The sequence below is a fragment of the Lactuca saligna genome, chromosome 4, assembly GCF_052625555.1.
Source record: "Lactuca saligna cultivar CGN05327 chromosome 4, ASM5262555v1, whole genome shotgun sequence".
Classification (NCBI taxonomy): Eukaryota; Viridiplantae; Streptophyta; class Magnoliopsida; order Asterales; family Asteraceae; genus Lactuca; species Lactuca saligna.
Genome location: NC_136420.1, coordinates 218,771,564 through 218,790,461, shown reverse-complemented (window position 1 = coordinate 218,790,461; position 18,898 = coordinate 218,771,564).

Sequence of the window (18,898 nt, the reverse complement as noted above, 5' to 3'; positions counted from 1 at the left end):
TGAGGATGTTCAGAAGACTGCTTTCAGGACCCGGTATGGTCATTATGAGTTCGTGGTGATGCCATTTGGGCTCACCAATGCCCCAGCCGCATTCATGGACCTCATGAACCGCGTGTGCAGACCGATGCTGGATCGGTCGGTGATAGTATTCATAGATTATATCTTGGTATATTCCAAGACACAGGGGCAGCACGAGGAGCACCTGCGGGAGGTGTTGGAGACCTTGAGGAGGGAGAGTCTCCTCGCAAAGTTCTCCAAGTGTGAGTTCTGGTTGCGCGAGGTGCAGTTTCTTGGTCATCTCGTCAACCAGAAGGGTATTTTGGTAGATTCGGCCAAGATAGAGGCCGTGATGTAGTGGGAGGTCCCGAAGTCTCCATCCGAGATTCGGAGCTTCCTAGGGTTGGCAGGGTATTATCGGAGATTTATTCAGGACTTCTCCAAGATAGCAGTCCCGCTCACCCGACTAACCAAGAAGTCAGTGGTATTTCGTTGGGGGCCTGAGCAGCAGGCGGCGTTCGAGACTCTCAGACAGAAATTGTGCGAGGCTCCGATCCTTACCTTGCCAAAGGGAGTAGAGGACTTCGTATTCTATTGTGATGCTTCGATCACAGGTATGGGAGCAGTATTGATGCAGCGAGGCCATGTGGTAGCTTATGCCTCGAGACAGTTGAAGCCTCACGAGGCTAATTATCCTACCCACGATTTGGAGCTGGGGGCAGTTGTGTTTGCCCTCAAGATTTGGAGACATTACCTTTATGGGGTCCATTGTACTATATACACGGATCACAAGAGCTTGCGATATCTTATGGATCAGCCGAGTCTGAACATGAGGCAGAGGAGGTGGTTGGACGTGCTGAAGGATTATGATTGTGAGATCCTTTATCATCCAGGGAAGGCTAACGTGGTGGCCGACGCCCTAAGCCGCAAAGTGTCGGCGGCCCCTATTAGAGATCTGTGTATGAGGATGACAGTGATCACTCCGTTGTTGGAGCGGATCAAGGAGGATCAGATGGAGGGCCTCAAGGAGGAGAGGCAGAAGTGTGAGAGGATAGTGAGCCGAGTAGCTTCGTTCGATTATGACAGTCGGGGTTTGCTGACGCTTCATGGGAGGGTATGGGTACCGTACTGGGGTGGAGTGCGGCAGGTATTGATGGACGAGGCTCATAAGTCTCGGTTTTCTATCCACCCAGGGGCGACAAAAATGTATCGAGATCTTCGACCTGATTATTGGTGGCCCTGCATGAAGCGGGACGTCGCTGGGTATGTTGAGAGATGCTTGACCTGCCGAAAGGTCAAGGCGGAACACCAGAGACCTCACGGCAAGATGCAGCCGTTAGACATTCCCGTGTGGAAATGGGAGGACATCACCATGGATTTTGTCACCAAGCTTCCCAGGACCGCACGCGGAGTGGATTCGATATGGGTAGTAGTGGATCGGTTGACGAAGAGTGCCCATTTTATTCCGATTCAGGAGATTATATCGGCGGAAAAGTTAGCCGATATCTATGTGCGAGAGATTGTGGCACGTCATGGAGTGCCGGTATCGGTGGTGTCAGACCGAGATGTCCGTTTCACATCCAGATTCTGGAAGCGGTTCCACGACGAGATGGGTACTCGTCTTCATTTAAGCACCGCTTTTCACCCCCAGACTGACGGGCAGAGCGAGAGGACGATTCAGACTCTTGAGGACATGCTGAGGGCATGTGTTCTAGATTTTGGGGGCAGTTGGGATACGTATCTTCCGTTAGCGGAGTTCTCGTATAACAACAGTTATCATGCGAGTATTGATCGACCTCCTTTTGAGATGCTGTATGGGAGGAAGTGTAGGACCCCGATTTGTTGGGGCGAGGTCGGTCAGCGAGTCATCGGGAGCACAGAAGTGGTGCTCAAGACGACTAAGTTGATCCAGCAGGTCCGTAGTAGGCTGCAGACTGCGCAGAGTCGGCAGAAGAGCTACGCTGACAGGAGGCGTTCGGACTTGGAGTTTCAGGTGGGAGATATGGTCCTTCTGAAGGTCTCACCTTGGAAGGGTGTCATCAGGTTCCGGAAGAGGGGCAAATTGGGCCCCAGATTTATTGGTCCTTTCAGGGTTTTGGCCCGGGTGGGTCGGGTTGCTTATCGGTTAGATCTTCCTGAGAAGCTTAGTCAGATCCACAACACCTTCCACGTGTCGCAGTTGAGGAAGTGTTTGGTGGATGAGTTAGCAGTCGTTCCCCTAGAGGATATTCAGGTTGATACAGCCTGAATTATATCGAGAGACCGGTCGCGATTCTGGATCGGAAGGCCAAGACTTTGAGGAACAAGGTAATTCAGCTAGTGAAGGTACAGTGGCAGCACCGGAAGGGGTCTGAATGGACGTGGGAGGCTGAGGAGGAGATGAGAGCGCACTACCCGGAGATATTTGCAGATCCAGCCGTAGCAGACTTCGAGGACGAAGTCTGAGATAAGTGGGGGAGAATTGTAACGACCCGTTCCCGGTATGTTAATTTATTAGTAATTGTTTTAAAGATTTGCAAGAGGGACTCGGCAAGTTCATAGCCTGACTCGCCGAGTAGGGTCGCGACTCCGAGCACGTGTTAGCTGGAGACTCGGCGAGTCCATATCCCAGACTCGGCGAGTCCATCCGTCTGGGTGAAACCCTAAATCCCCGGGTTGCCCACTATTTAAGTCACCTTATAGCCCCATTCTTGCCTCCTTCACCCTGAGAACACTGTGACAAAAACCCTAGTTCATCCTTGAGAGTTTATAAGTGATTTTGTGTGATTTGTGAAGGCTTGAAGAAGGAGAAGAAGAAAACAGCAAGGAGAAGAAGAGTTGTGCAAGACCAAGGGCAAATCTGAGTTATTTGGAGGTATTTTCGGATTCCCCTCTTGTTTTATGCTTTAAACCTCCATTAGAACTCTTCTAAGAACTAGTTGATGCTTGTTCCAAGCCTTGTGCTTTCATGAACGCCCTAATAAGCCGAGATAACCTTATCTATTCATTGAGAAGTCCCATAGTCCAGATCTATTGCCTTTATGAGGATACTTTGCATATTAACCCTAGATCTATCCCTTTTATGCATCTTTTAGACTTATTTTCCCTTATTCATGTGTTGTACACGTAAAGTTGGAAATTTTACGTGGTAAACCAGCTTATTGGACTCAGATCTATCATTTGTATGTGTTGGATTCAAGCAAAATCGGGTGAAAAACAGTTGCATGGCGGCAACTCGGCGAGTCGGGAAGAACGACTCGGCGAGTTGAGTCGCGAGTCCCCGATTCCTTCATTTTTAGCAGTGTTGAGTGGAACCAGTGAGTTAGAGAGTGGACTCTGCGAGTTGAAGGTAGACTCAGTAATGGAGGGACTCGGCGAGTTGTTCATACAACTCTGCGAGTCGAAGGCAATCTTCTTAAGATCAAGAACAACTCGTCGAGTATGTTCATACAGCTCGGTGAGTCGGATGAAGATTGTCTGAGTTCTTGGATCAAGAGGGTACTCATCGAGTCGATGCCATACTCGACGAGTAGCAGCGAATAGGATTGAAAAGTGAGAGTAGGACTCGGCGAGTTGGGTGGCCCAACTCGGCGAGTCAGTCCAAATGAGAGTAACTTTGACCAAGGGTAAAAGAGTCATTTTACCCAAGTGCAATGTTTAGTATTTGATTGAGTGTGTTTATGGACTTGTAGCCGGGGAGATACAGGAGCAGCAGCCGTTAGCTTCCAGAGCCACACACTCAGCAGCCAGTTTACGAGGTGAGTTTCCTTCCAGTAGGGACGGGTCTAAGGCCACAATGCCGGCCCGTTCAGTTAGCAGTAGTTTCTGGACTTTGGTCCGATGCACTAGCTAGTATGTTTGATGCCTTCGTGGCTCAGACAGGATTTGTATGCTATGTTTTATGTGTTAAGTGTTATGTGTTCCGGGCTACGACCCGATGTAGTATGCAGTATATGTGTTCATGCTAGATGATGTGTTATGCTATGCCATGTTCAGTCAGTCAGTTCCGGACTTCGGTCCGATGCAGGGGACAAGGTCCCAGTCGGTTCCAGACTTCGGTCCGATGCAGATAGTTCCGGACTTCGGTCCGATGCAGTTAGTTCCGGACTTTGGTCTGATGCAATTAGTTCCGGACTTCGGTCCGATGCAGTTAGTTCCGGACTTCGGTCCGATGCAGGGGACAAGGTCCCAGTCAGTTCCGGACTTCAGTCCGATGCAGTTTCCGGGCTTCGGCCCGATGCAGTGGGCCAGGCCCAATATGTGTTTATATGATACTGTATGGTATGTGGTAGTTTGGGGGAGCTCACTAAGCTTCGTGCTTACAGTTTCAGTTTTGGTTTCAGGTACTTCTGCAAGCAAAGGGAAGAGGTCGGGGTGATAGCATCGCACACACCACAGCTTAGCTTTATCCTGGGGATGGTTTTAGTTGTCTTGATTTGATATAGTATGATACAGTTTTTCCGCACAGTATTTTATTATGATTTGGGATACATCGTGTATGTTTTTATGTTATGATACTCTGATTATGGTTTTGATTAAATTGAAAAACAAAATTTTTGGGTCGTATTTTTGGGTCGTTTCATCAATGAGGTTCACGTCATGATCCATCATATAGTCCTCTCTTACGAACTTGCTATATGAGTCAGGAAGCGATTGAAGAACCCAGTCAACAGCCAGCTCCTTGGAGACAACAACATCCAACATTCCCAACATGTCGATGTGTGACTTCATCTTTAAGACGTATGCACACATCAACTTTCCATTTTCGTGTTTACTTGCCAAACGGGCTTGAGTGAGCTTGAACTTTTCAAGCTTTTAAGATTGTGGGTCAGGGAGAACAATTGGAGGAGGTGGAGGAAGTGAAGCATCATTCTCATTTTCACGATCCAATCGTTTTACATTATCTTCAAATGGAAAGCTCTTTCCAACAAATTCTGGAAGATCATAGTTGTTAGACTTTGATATCTACAAAACGGGAGAAAATTCAAGTTAGTTGATTGAATCCTTAATAAAACACCCAAATGAGATATTAAGGCTAGGACCCAACACAATATTCTACAATTTGGAAGAGGGATTCCATAATCCAAACCGTAGAACACTTGAAGGTAGGAAAATGACGATTTACCAATTTCTTGTTGGATTAATGTCTTAGTCCATAACTATATTTGGTATGTACTTGAACCGACCCGACATGGTCCATTTGGGTTGCACTTCACCGACACAATTTATATGGATTATCTTTTGAGAATAGTATGTTTATGATTACATATTAATATATTATAAGTTCTAATATATTATTATGGAATCATATTATTTAATTAGTATTGATCAAGAATTAATTTATAATTAATTAAGTGATCAAAAGGAACTAATTAAATATGGACTCTTATATATATGGAATGAAAGGTCATGGGTATTAGGGTTTAACCCTAATCCTCCACACTATATAAAGATGTTCTTGGTTAGTGAAATGGGGACTAGTGTGGTACAATAAGAAAAGCTAGCCGATTTCACAAGAGAGAACCAAGTATCCATATTCCCTAAAGTCTTCCAAGGTGTTTTGGTGATTTGTGATTCCATCTATTGGGGCTAAGCTCTTAAAGCTTGAAGACGTCAAGATACATCAAAAGGTATGTCATCTAACTAGTACTTTGTAGTATAAGAACTTCATAATATGCTAGTTAGGATTAAAGCCTTGGAAAGTTCTTATTTGCATGTATTATAGAGAAAACATAGATCCAAGGTTTATAGGGTTGCATGTACACCATAGGAGTGTTAGAATGCTAATAACCCAACAGTGGTATCAGAGACTAGGTTTGTTTTCTTGTTATACTTGCAAATGTAGCTGAAAAATCGAGTTTTGATGCTGTCTGCCTAGCAGACTCGCCGAGTCCATGAAGGGACTCGACGAGTTGGACCCCCAGACAACATAAATTCAACTTTTTTGGCTGGAATTGGACTAGGAACATTACCCTAAGAGGTTTTTGAACTTATACACTTGTTTTTGGTGTGGTAATGTTCATGCTAATCCAATTTCAAAGATAAGTATCAATAGATTCATGTTTTGTATTAGTTTAAGGGTTAGACTAATTACATGAAAAAGTTTGATTTGAATTATCTTGTTCTTATGAGTTGCTTAGATTAATAGAAAAGTTGAGTGAAATAGTTGTTTTCAATCCAAATTAATCTAAGAGTTGATTATAAAATGTGTTTTTGTAACTTGTCCTCAAGTTATATGAAAAGTCACATTTAAGTTTCATAAAACACATAAAAGTTGGCAAAGGTTACAAAATGAAGAGTCTAGTTCTAATTAATTGGAGTTATGACTCCATAATTTGTCCTCAAGTTATGGAGGACCAAGAATCTCTTCATTAAATAATAAAAAAAAAGTGTAACCTTAATTAATTCCATAAGTTATAAAATCAAGAAAAAGTTAATTCTTTTATTAGTTTAAAGTCTTCCATAACTTGTCCTCAAGTTATGGAACTTGAAGCGTTTTTGGATTAAAACTACTTTAAACACATAAGTTATGAAATTAATTAGTTTTGAATAGTTTCAAAACTTGCCCTCAAGTTTTGAAATTTGTAAAGTTTTCTCTTATGAATACTTTAATTCCTAGTTAGCCCTTAGAATTTTAAGAGTTAAAATTCAACCCTTATACTTTATAATACTATAAGTTAATAATATATATGTATAAGAGTAAAGTCAGTCTTACCGCGAGTACGCCTCATTCACGAAGCCGGTCTATAAGGTGGGTATAAGGTTGTTGCCTATAAAATGACAACTTAATGGGTGTCCACTCTCACCCACCGCTTGCTTGACTGGTGGAGGGTCGTTAGCCGAACGGGTTTGACAGGACTATAATTCTCCCTTCATTAAAAGTATTAATGATAAATACTAAGTAACTAAACTTTTAATAATATCCAATCTTAGTTACTTAGGAAAATGTGAATAAGGTGCTAATCCATGAAATTACACTTTGCACTTTGTTTAAGTCGGTTAGTGGAGCGTGTGTGGTTAACCAACACACTAACTCGTATTTAATAAGGTAGGAAAAGGGTAACTTAATGTTTATCATAGTATCGATGGAGCGTGTGTGGTTTACCGGCACATAGATTGAGGGGTAAACACTTAAGGGTACCAAGTAATTTGCATGGTTACTTCACACCTTGTTTTGTGATCCTCGGCATCCCAGTCACAAAACCTGAAGGGCACACTCGAGATTGAAACATGCCATTGAATAGTTAAATGAATCTCAAAGATCTAGGAGTTTGAAATCCAATTAAAACCTAATAATACATTTCGTTTATTTTGGTGGAAATTGGTGAATCGTCATTCACCTACCTTCAAATATTTTATAGCTTGGATTACGACATACCTCTTTTAAGTTATAAAATAGTTTGTTGGGTCCTAGCCTTAATATTTCATATTGGGTGTTGTATTAAGGACTATAAATCAACTATCTTGAATATCTCCCATAACATGTCTGGTTTAGACATTTATGATCTTCCCAAATCTCTTGAAACAAGCTTTCCTAAATGAAGATGATGTCCCTTGGAAATCATACTTCTTTCACCTCCTCCGATTATTCTCCCTAACCCACAAGTTCTTGAAAAGTTTAAGGTCACCTCCTCCGATTATTCTCCCTAACCCACAAGTTATTGAAAAGTTTAAGGTCACTCAAGCCCTATCAGCAAGACAAGGTCTAGGTGTGATCACATCTTGGAGATGTAGTCACATATTGACAAGTCGGGAGAGTTGGGTGTCAAAGTCTTGAGAAAGTTGTAGGTTTAACTACTTTCTAAGTCACATAGTGAGTTCTTTTGGAACACCTATGAAACAGACTATGACAAGACCCTTAATGATCTTATCTATTTGCTAAGATCAACTTCCTAAAAACTTTATGGACATTGACAATTATGACATTGGATATCTAGTAAAGCTCTCTCTTCCCAGTGGAAAGGGATCGGCCATAGTCAACTCGGTTGACCAAATGGTAAAGAGAAAAGCTAAGTCTTTGATAGTCTCGTGTACCATTATCAAAAGGGTCCATATGTTTATATTGCCAAAGGAAGGGACATTGGTTGCGAAGTTGCCAAATTTACCTAAGGATGTTAATGTCAATAAGTTTGACTCTACTTCAGGTAAAGTCCACTATCTAACTCTGTTAGGTTTCTATTCTGAGATTCTTGATACATGATGTGACTGGGTCACATGGTGATGTTTTATGAATTAAAGAAAAGTGAAGAAACTTAAAGAAAGAATATGCTGAATCTGATCGAGTAGATGGATTTCTATCGCATAGTTTGAAGATCGGATTCTTGAGCTACTTCCTAGGAGTTATGAGATATTGCTTAGGAATAGTTAACAACACTTTCATATGGATTGTAAGGATAAGTTTTTCCGCATAGTTTTAAAATAAAAGAAAATTTTTGATTTTATTTATTTTAAAATATCCTTACAATGGCATTTGAGGAAAAATTGTTGCTTATATGATTCTATTAATAGCAAGAGTGGAAATATGAAATTGATTCCTTCATTTGTGGTAATGTCTAAATTTACCAAATAAGGAAAGATTCTCATAACCCAAGTCTTAATTGGACTGGAACTTGGAATCATGCAAGGTTTATAGCATGATGAATGAGAACTTCCAAGTATTGGAAAAATAAGACTAATTACTTGTTCACATGGATGTGTGAGTCAAGTAAAGGACTAAGGGATCGAGTACACATCCTTGTGGACTGGTCAAGTCCACCACAGAAGATCAATAAGATTATTCGTCATAATTTACTAAAGTTCAGTAAATATGGTTATACTTACAAGCTTAAGTGTAATTCTGAGACATTGGAAAAAGGTTCCAATGTAAGGCAGAGCGAATAAGAAGAATCAAATTAGGCAGAAGGATAGAAGTTTCTCAAATCTGAAAAGATAGGAGAGTATTTTCGTATCAGTTTTTATGATCATCTTAATGATTTAGAGACCTTATCACAATTCATCCCCTAAGTGCTTTCTTATAGCTAAGAAGAGGAACTATGAATTGTTAAAGTGGTTAAATCAAGAAGATGATTCATACTTCGTTCCAAAAACAATTCTTATTTTAACTTGAGTGACATGTCTCGAAGAAGGTTTAAAACACTTGTCATATGTAAGAGTAAAAGTTTTCTACTCTTGTACATTTGAAATTGGTAAGTTGTGATGTTTTGGATAAAATAAAGACCAACTTAGGCTAATTGTGTGAAGTGTTTGTCTTGGTTAGAATCCATACTATCTCTTGGATGTTTGACAAGGGAGTCTTATAGGTCAAGAGGAAAGTGGGAGTCTTAAAGGTCTTGAAAGTCTCAAGAACAAATCAAGAATAGAACCTGAAGTTCTTCACTAGCACACGACTTGAGTACAACCTATCATGTTGAAAAATTCTGTGCCCATTCCAGTTAAAGTTGTCTTTGCATATGAGTTCTTAGAGTTCTCAATGTGTTGCACAACAACTTGGAAGCAATGGCAGGCCCTTGAGCTGCCAGGTGGCAAGAAGTTAAGATTGAGTTCAGTCCATATGAGTTTGGATTTGTCATTATCCTTGTCTTGTGACTATGGTTTTGACAATTCACATGGATAAGAACACATACACCATTAAATCTAAGTGTCATAAGGTTTCTCTCCGATTCATGAAAATGTTGGTGAGGAAACACTTTCACTAAGTAGATTTTAGCTAGATAGCAATTGTGATATTTGCATTCTCAAAGTCGTTAGTGGAGCGTGTGTGGTTTATCGGCACACTAACCTGGACTTGTGAGAAGTGGCAAAAAGGTCTAACCATTATGATTACGACATCCCTCTTCATCATTGTGTAGACACACGAGTATGCTATCTAAAGGAAGGTGTATGATTTTGATAAAGTTTTATCAAAACAATCTAGTATTAGAAATCTGAACTTTGGTAAGAAAGTCAGCTGATTTCTGAGTACATGTCAAAGCTAGTAGGAGCATAAGTGTTATGCTAATAATGATCATGTTACTGGGAGCATGATAATTATGATAAGTATTGCAAGCTAGCAATGTTAATTATAGAAAACAAAAGGTTTCAATTGGGAAAAGTTCTTTTGCTATTATTAAGGGAGAGGAAACTATACTTCATCTCAAATCTATAAGCTTAGATCATGAGGCTTTAATCATTTAGTCAAGGATATATATATATATATATATATATATATATATATATATATATATATATATATATATATATATATGAATTTCATGTTGGAATGGCTCAAAACCCAAGGAAATTCTGTATATGGGTCCATTATTTGCATTCTAAAATTCGATTATGATTACGACATCCCTTTTCATAATCTGAATTATGAGAACTTGGCAAATTGAAATAGAAATGTTATAGCAAAAGACTGGTTTAGTCCCATATGCTTCGGATTTAGGATCGATTACATGTGCTATATTCGTCCTTTCTAAAATTTTCCAAATGCCTAGGGCATTAAGAAGGGAAAAGGTTTAGAACTGGATATAACTAAAAGGATTAAACAATATTCGAGGAAAATCTAAGGTTTACCAAAGATTGGTTGCTCAAGGATAGTTGGAAGTATAGTGATAATTCTGGAAGGACCATATTGACATAATCTGGAAGGAGGCAACTCTTGTTCAGAAGTGATAGTCAAAATGGAATCTGGAAATGGTTCAAAGTTAGAATTTTCAATCTGTTTAAGATTAGGAAACTTAATGCAAGAAGGTTGTTTGCAAGGAGCTGATCACCTTTGGAATACTCTGTAATGATTGTTGTCAAGTCTTTCTGACTTTGTGCATAATCATTACAAGAGGAACAATGCATATAAGTTTAGAATCTAACAGATTTTAGTAAATGGCATGAATTTGGAATTCTTGCATTTGTAGTAACGATTTGGGAGTGTGAAAAGAGAATCATTGAAGTTATGTTCAATTGATCTAGTTCACAAAGTAAATATCATAGACAAGCATAGTATGCATACTGGGTGTATGGCATGACTAGTGTTTAGAAAACATAGTATACATTCTTGGAGCGTGGGACAACTATTGTTTTGAATTCAAGAATAAAGTTGATAGCTGAAACAATATACAATAAATAATGTGTAATCATATGGTGATAAATAAAAGGTGTTTTATTTATGTTCATAGGTTTTGATACCATATTGGATTCAATTATTATTGTGTTTCACTTTGCATGTTTTGACTTCCCGAATAAACTAGGTTATTCTTCCGGAATCACTAAGTTATTCAAACCATCCACAGTCAGTCATATGTTGGAAGTAGATATGAATTAAGACTATCATGGGTTGGCTTGTAGAGGTCTAAGGTGTTGGACAAAGGGCTACAACACTCATGAGTGCTCATAAGTTCTGAGTATTGGATTCAACCCGCGCTCATTGGAATCACTTCATGGATTTTATTACGAGTGATCATGAGACGATAATATCTTATATTCTTCAAACCTAGAGATATGAGTTGGTTGTACATTGATTGCACGAAAACGCACTTGGTAACTCGGTGCTATAAAACGTGCCTTTGTGTATGATTCAACAAGTAGTAGAACAAGCCATATGAGTCGAAGTTTATCCATTCCTTTTACCTTCGGGATAAAAGTGATATTTGTGGGCCCCTCGATGATTTGATGATGACAAATGGAAGTGATCGGCCGAGCCAGGACTAATTTGATTTGTTCAATTAGTCAGTCGTCATAAATCGGAAATCGGGAAACAACAAATGGACAGAGAGAATGATTATAATCCATGTCTCGGTCCATATGATATCTAGAATGGTGGAATATATGATCCCTTATCTAATGGATAAGTTCGTTGACAAGATCAGAGTTCGACAGCGGCTTTAAGAGCTACGATTGCTAGTTAGGTTTGATGTCATACGCAATAATAGTTTTAGAATTATCCAAGTGGGAGACTGTTGGATTAATGTCTAAGTCCATAACTATATTTGGTATGTACTTGAACCGACCCGACATGGTCCATTTGGGTTGCACTTCACCGACACAATTTATATGGATAATCTTTTGAGAATAGTATGTTTATGATTACATATTAATGTATTATAAGTTCTAATATATTATTATGGAATCATATTATTTAATTAGTATTGATCAAAAATTAATTTATAATTAATTAAGTGATCAAAAGGAACTAATTAAATATGGACTCTTATATATATATGGAATGGGCCAAGTTCATTTAGGTTGGGCTAAGCTTTCATGGATAGTCCATGGAGTGTTTAACCCATGGATCCTAGGAAATGAAAGGTCATGGGTATTAGGGTTTAACCCTAATCCTCCACACTATATAAAGATGTCCTTGGTTGGTGAAATGGGCACTAGTGTGGTACACTAAGAAGAGCTAGCCGATTTCACAAGAGAGAACCAAGTATCCATATTCTCTAAAGTCTTCCAAGGTGTTTTGGTGATTTGTGATTCCACTTGAGGCTTCCACACTATTGGGGCTAAGCTCTTAAAGCTTGAAGACGTCAAGCTACATCAAAAGGTATGTCATCTAACTAGTACTTTGTAGTATAAGAACTTCATAATATGCTAGTTAGGATTAAAGCCTTGGAAAGTTCTTATTTGCATGTATTATAGAGAAAACATAGATCCAAGGTTTATAGGGTTGCATGTACACCATAGGAGTGTTAGAATGCTAATAACCCAACATTTCTATCATGAAAAACAAAAAGGAAATTTAAGTTTTAAATGAACTGAAACTCCTATATTTTTTAAGATTCATTGAACTTTTCAATAGCGTATTTAAATCTCAATTGTGCCCTTCATTTTTGACTGAGATGCCGAGGATCACAAACAAGGTGTGGATAACCATGCAAATTAGCTTGGTACTCTCGATGTTACAAATCACCTAATTAATGTGCCGGTTAACCATACATGCTCCATTGATCTATGATAAACATCAAGCTACCCATTGCCATCCTTCATTGGTTCCATATTAGTGTGACAATTAATCACACATGCTCCACTAACGACTAATAAAGGTGCAATGTGCAATTTCATAGATTAGCACCAATTCCACATTTTTCCTAAAGTAACTAGGAGTTGGGAATTTATAGAAGTGTTTAGTGACTTTGTATTTCATTATACTTATAATGGAAGGTTGCGTCCTATCCTAACCGTTCAGCTAACGACCCTCCACTAGTCAAGAGTGCGGTGGGTAAGAGTGGATACCCATTCAATCGCCATTTTATGGGCAATTTCCTTAAACACCCCTTAGAGACCAACTTCGTGAATGAGGCATACTAACGGTAAGACTAACCTTTTACTCATACATATATAATATTAGACTTTTAATTTTATACAGTATAAGAGTGTATTTTACAATTTTAAATACTAGGTGGTTTAATTTAATAAATTATACTTTTAGTTTAGTTAAATACAAACCAAATCATTATGGATTTATTAGCTCTCTTTTAATTATACATTTAATTAATTTAATAAAACCATAAGGGTGTAATTTGAATTTTTCAAACAACTAGGGTTTTAGAATTTAAAATTTTCAAAATTAAACTTTCAATCAAATTTTAAATTCCAAAACTTGAGGACAAGTTTTGAAACTTTTCAAAACTATCTAGATCAAATTACAAATAATTCAACTAATCAAATAATTGATGATTATCTAATTTTGACCTAATTCAATTACTTGCAAGATAATTCATATGAAAACTAAAAATAATTAACATTTATCTTATAAAACAAGTAATTATCTCAATTTAGACAATTATCTACTATTTGGATTAGGATAATCAATACCAAACATAAAAAATCGAATTTGAAGTGTTAAAAACATTTTCCATAACTTTCCCAAGCCAAATCAATAAAAAAATCCCGAAGTTTCCTCTATTTGACCCTAGGACTCGCCGAGTCAGCCTGAGTCGCCGGGTTCATCAACAGGCTGGCCGAGTCAGTCAGGCAGAGGACCAAAAACTTTGATTTTCAGGCAATGAATGATTAAACAAGCATCAAATACATCAAACAAACAGCCTAGACTTTGATACCACTAATGGGTTTTGAGCAAAACATCAATCCTATGGTGTACATGCAAACCCTAAAGCTTTGGACCTAGTTTGTCTAATGAGCATGCAATAATCATCCAAAGCCATAAACCCTAGATCAAGCATACAATATTCAATATTATCATAAAGGGTTTAGATCTTACCTTTGATTGTTGTGTAGTAACAACAATCTATTCCTTCCTGTAACTGACTTCTGTAAGCCTGGTGCCTCAAGTGTTGCATCTCTAATGGAGTCATAAACACCACAAGCAATAAGAATGAAGAATAAGGAAGAGGAGTGGCACCAAAAATGTTCTAGGGTTCCCTTCAAAATGTTGGACACATTTTTGGAGGCCTAAGCGTTCCTTTTATACTTAGGCTTCTAGGGTTTTAGCTGGAAACCCTAATATGACTGCTTAAGTCCTAAGCAGCCATGAACTCTGTCCTTAGAGGCCTTGGACAAATTCTTATGGGTTTCCCCATAGATTTCGTCCATTCCAACTTCTATGGAGTCTATCAGCCCATTTATGCAACTATCTTATAATTACACAATCAGTCCCCTCTATTTAATTAATCTCTTTTAGTTACAAAACTAATTCTTAATTAATTCTTGACTAATATTAATTAAACAATATGATTTATCCTTTGACATATTATTATTATAATATATTAATAAGTCATAATTAATCCTCTTTCTCCTTAATTTACCCTATCAGTTGCTATGGTGAAGGCAACCCAAATGGACCATGCTCGTAATCGGGTCAAGTACATACCAAAATAGTTATGGGATTAGACATCTAATCCAAAAACTAGAACCTAGAAGTGAGAGATGTATTTTCATTGGTTACCACCCAAAGTCTTTTGGATATTTTTTCTACATACCTAGTGAGAATGCGCTCCTTGTAGCACGAAAAGGAGTCTTTAGCAATAGAGAGCTCGTATGCAAAGAGGATACCGGGAGTACCATTGACCTTGAAGAGACTCAAGAGTCAACCGACGAAGGAAATTTAGAGGATTTGGTTGGATAAGGTATCTAAGTCCATAACTATATTTGGTATGTATTTGACCCGAAACTAGCATGGTCCATTTGGGTTACATTTCACCGAAACAATTTTTAAGGATGGACTTTTGAGAAGAGGTTATTATGATTTATTAATATATTATAAGTTATAATATATTAATATGAAATCATATTATTTAATTAATGATGATCAAGAATTAGTTTGGAATTAATTTAGTGATCAAAAGAGACTATTTAAATATAATGGGATTGATTTGGTAAATCAATGATTCTTATAGTGTGGGCCTATGGTTATTTAGGTTGGGCTAAACTAACATTATAGTCCATGGATAGTCCATGGAGGTTTAACCCTTGGATCCTAAGTAAGATGAAAGTTCATGCACATCAGGTTTACATGGATGTAACCCTAATCCTAGCCACACTATATAAGAAGTCCCATGGTTCATGAAATTGGCACTAGAGTGTTCTTGGAGAGCCATAACCGATTGTAGAGTGCAAGTATTCTCTCTCATTAGTTCTCCATTCTTGGTGGTGTTTTTTGAAGCATTTAAGGCATCACTAATGGGGTGCTAGGCTCAGAAAGGTTGAAGTCAACAAGCTACAAGAAAAGGTATGTCATTCAACTAGTTTTTGTTATGCAAGTACCCATAGTTTTGTATTCTAGTTTAGGACAATGCCTTGAAAAATAAAATTGCATGTATAATTAGAGAAAACATAGATCCAAAGCATTTAGGGTTGTATGTGCACCTTAAGGTTGTTAGAGTGCTTAAAACCCATCAATGGTATCAAAGCCTAGGGTTGTTTTCTGTTATACTTGTTGCTCATTTCTTTTTAAAGTTGAAAAAATTGTTTTTCTGCCTTCTGACCAGTGAACTCGCTGAGTCCATTGGGTGACTCGCCGAGTCCACTTAGAAAAGTGCCAACTCGACGAGTCCAGTTCATGTACTCATTGAGTTGTTTTTGAACCATGAAATATGTTTTTTCATAAGGTAATGATCATGCTTGTACAATTAAAAGATAATTTTCAAAGTTTTAAGATTTGTATTAGTTTATATGATTAGCTAATTTCTTGAAAATTGTTGATGTGAATTATCTTTGCTTATGAGTTTAACTAGATCATAGATATTTTTTTGACACTTCTTGTTAGTTTAATTGATGATCTAAATGCTTTTTAATGGACTCCATAACTTGTCCTCCAGTTATGGAAAACCAAAAGTCTTTTCTTTTAAAAGTCATTAAACTCATAATTTATGGAAATAAAATGTTTTGAATAGTTTCAAAATTTTCCCTTAAGTTTTGGAATTTGTAAAGTCACACTTTTGAATACTTTAATTCCAAACCCTATAATTTTAAAAGTTTAAATTTTAACCCTTATGCTGTTATAATACTACAAGTTTAATAATTATATGTATGTATAATACAAGTCAGTCTTACCGTTAGCAGACCTCATTCACGAAGCCGGTCTATAAGGGGGTATAAGGTTACTACCTATAAAATAGTGGTTTAATGGGTGTCGACTCTCACCCACCACTTCCTTGACTGGTGGATGGTCGTTAGTCGAACGGGTAGGATAGGACATTAATTCTCATTAAAGTATAATGATAATTATAAAGTAACTAAATGTTTTATTAAATTCCCAATCTTATTTACTTTAGGAAATTGTGAAATTGATGCTAATCAATGAAATTTTACTTTACACCTTGCCAAGTCGTTAATGGAGCGTATGTGGCTAACCAATGTAACAGCCCGGATCCCCAGGTATCTTCATTTCTTATATATTTTGACATTCTGTGAGGGGACTCGGCGAGTTGGTGGTTGAACTCGCCGAGTCGGGTCGCGGTTTTTAGCGGGGGTTCGCGTCCGGACTCGGCGAGTCCAAGGGATGGACTCGACGAGTCCGCACTGTTTAATGAAACCGTAATTTCCCGGTCCTAAGCCCTATTTAAAGGACCTTATGGCCCTCATTTGCGGCCACCTTGAACCCTAAGAGCCTCCATACGTCTGTAAGCCCTTGTGAGTGTGCTTGAAGGCCATTTGTTCATCATTTTGTGGGATTTTGCAAGGAAAGGAGGGAGAGGAGCAAGCTTGAAGTGTTGGGGAGCTTAGATTTGTTGCTATTTCATCAAGGGAGTCTTCTTGAGGTAATTTTCAGAGCCAAACTTCGTGTTTTGTGTTGATGTGCCAAATCTAGGGTTTCTTCTTGCATTTCTTGGCTTGAATAAGAAGTATGAGAGGTCCCATGGGGATATGGGACCTAGATCTGGACTTTAGCAGGTCCAGGAGACCCCTTATGACAAGCTTTATGTCCATCCTTTTGAGTTAGAAGTTAAACTTGCCATATTAAAGGTTGTTTCTTCAAAATAAGCCTTGTATGCATTGCATGGCAACCAAGACTGAGACTTTACGTGACAAATAAGCTTGGGAAGGCCAGATCTATGTATTTATGGAATGGATCTGACCGCAAAAGCCAGTTTTAGCTGGTGCATGGCATGGACTCGCCGAGTCTGAAGAACAGACTCGACGAGTCGCTTGAAGATAGTCCTTGAGACCATCCTGTGTGTAGACTGGACCGAGTTGTGGGCAACTCAGTGAGTCGTAGAGAGTTGGAAAGGTTTTGACAGGTGGACCGAGTCAGGATGGGACTCGCCGAGTTGACCTTCGACTCGGCGAGTTGAGTCACGGTGGCCCTGTGATTCAGGCCCAGGTGGAACTCGTCGAGTCGGGGGAGTACTCGACGAGTCAAAGGGAAAATTCTTGAGAGTTGGTAAAAACGCGTAGACTCGCCGAGTCACTATTGTGCACTCGCCGAGTCTAGTCCAAATTGACTAAAGACTGTTGACCAGGTCAACCTGTGTTGACTTGATTTGGATGGTCCACCTTAGTGGTACAAGTAATATTTATAGATTTATAATATCATAGGAGGATTGCAGCTCGAGGGTTCGAGCCCGAGTGATTCCAGGATTCACGATTAGCAACTTAGCGAGGCATACGAGGTGAGTCTTCTCACTATACTGTGCCCGGAAGGGTTTTGACTGTGTGACCGGAAGGTCGAATATGATATGAAATATATGCCTTATGCGTGTTAAGTTATTTGCTATATGTGTTATGTATGATATGTTTGATATGGGCCGGAAGGCGTGGTCATATGGACGGTAAGGGTTGACGTGGGTAGGACCGGAAGGTTTACCCAGTCGGGACGGAAGTCCCCTGAGACACATGGACCGGAAGGTCAAGGCCTGGAAAGGCGTATGTGCGTATGTTGTATTTTGGGAACTCACTAAGCTTTATGCTTACAATTGTTGCTTTATGTGTTTCAGGTACGAGTGAGGACCGTGGGAAGGCGCCAGCGTGACCGTACACACACTCGGGGAAACTATTTTATCTTTTGTTATGTAATCGTTTGAGACTACGTTGTTATTTTGGGAATCTAAACTATTTACTCATGTCTTGATGGTTGTAAAAATGAAAATTTTTGGTTGGAAATTTTATGTCGTTACAAGTTGGTATCAGAGCCTTGGTTTGAGGGATTCGGGTACACCTTCGGGCGTAACTGGACTCAAACCGGGGATTGGCGAAAATTTTTTACAAAAAATTTAATTTAATTAATTAAAATTTAGATTTTTGATAAGTGAGACGACCAAAGAAGAAAAAGTGTGTACGGTCAGCCAGCGCCCGAACGGTAAAAATCCCCAAAATACTCTTATTATATGTGTTACGATATATGATATGATATGATACGCATGCTAGTAGACTAGGTATACATATTAGGGCTAGAGTGGCCTGATTTTGTGATGCCTTAGTCTAGGAAAACTTGCTTCTATGAGGTGCTCGAGAGCAAGTGAGTAACAAGAGTATGAAAAGAATA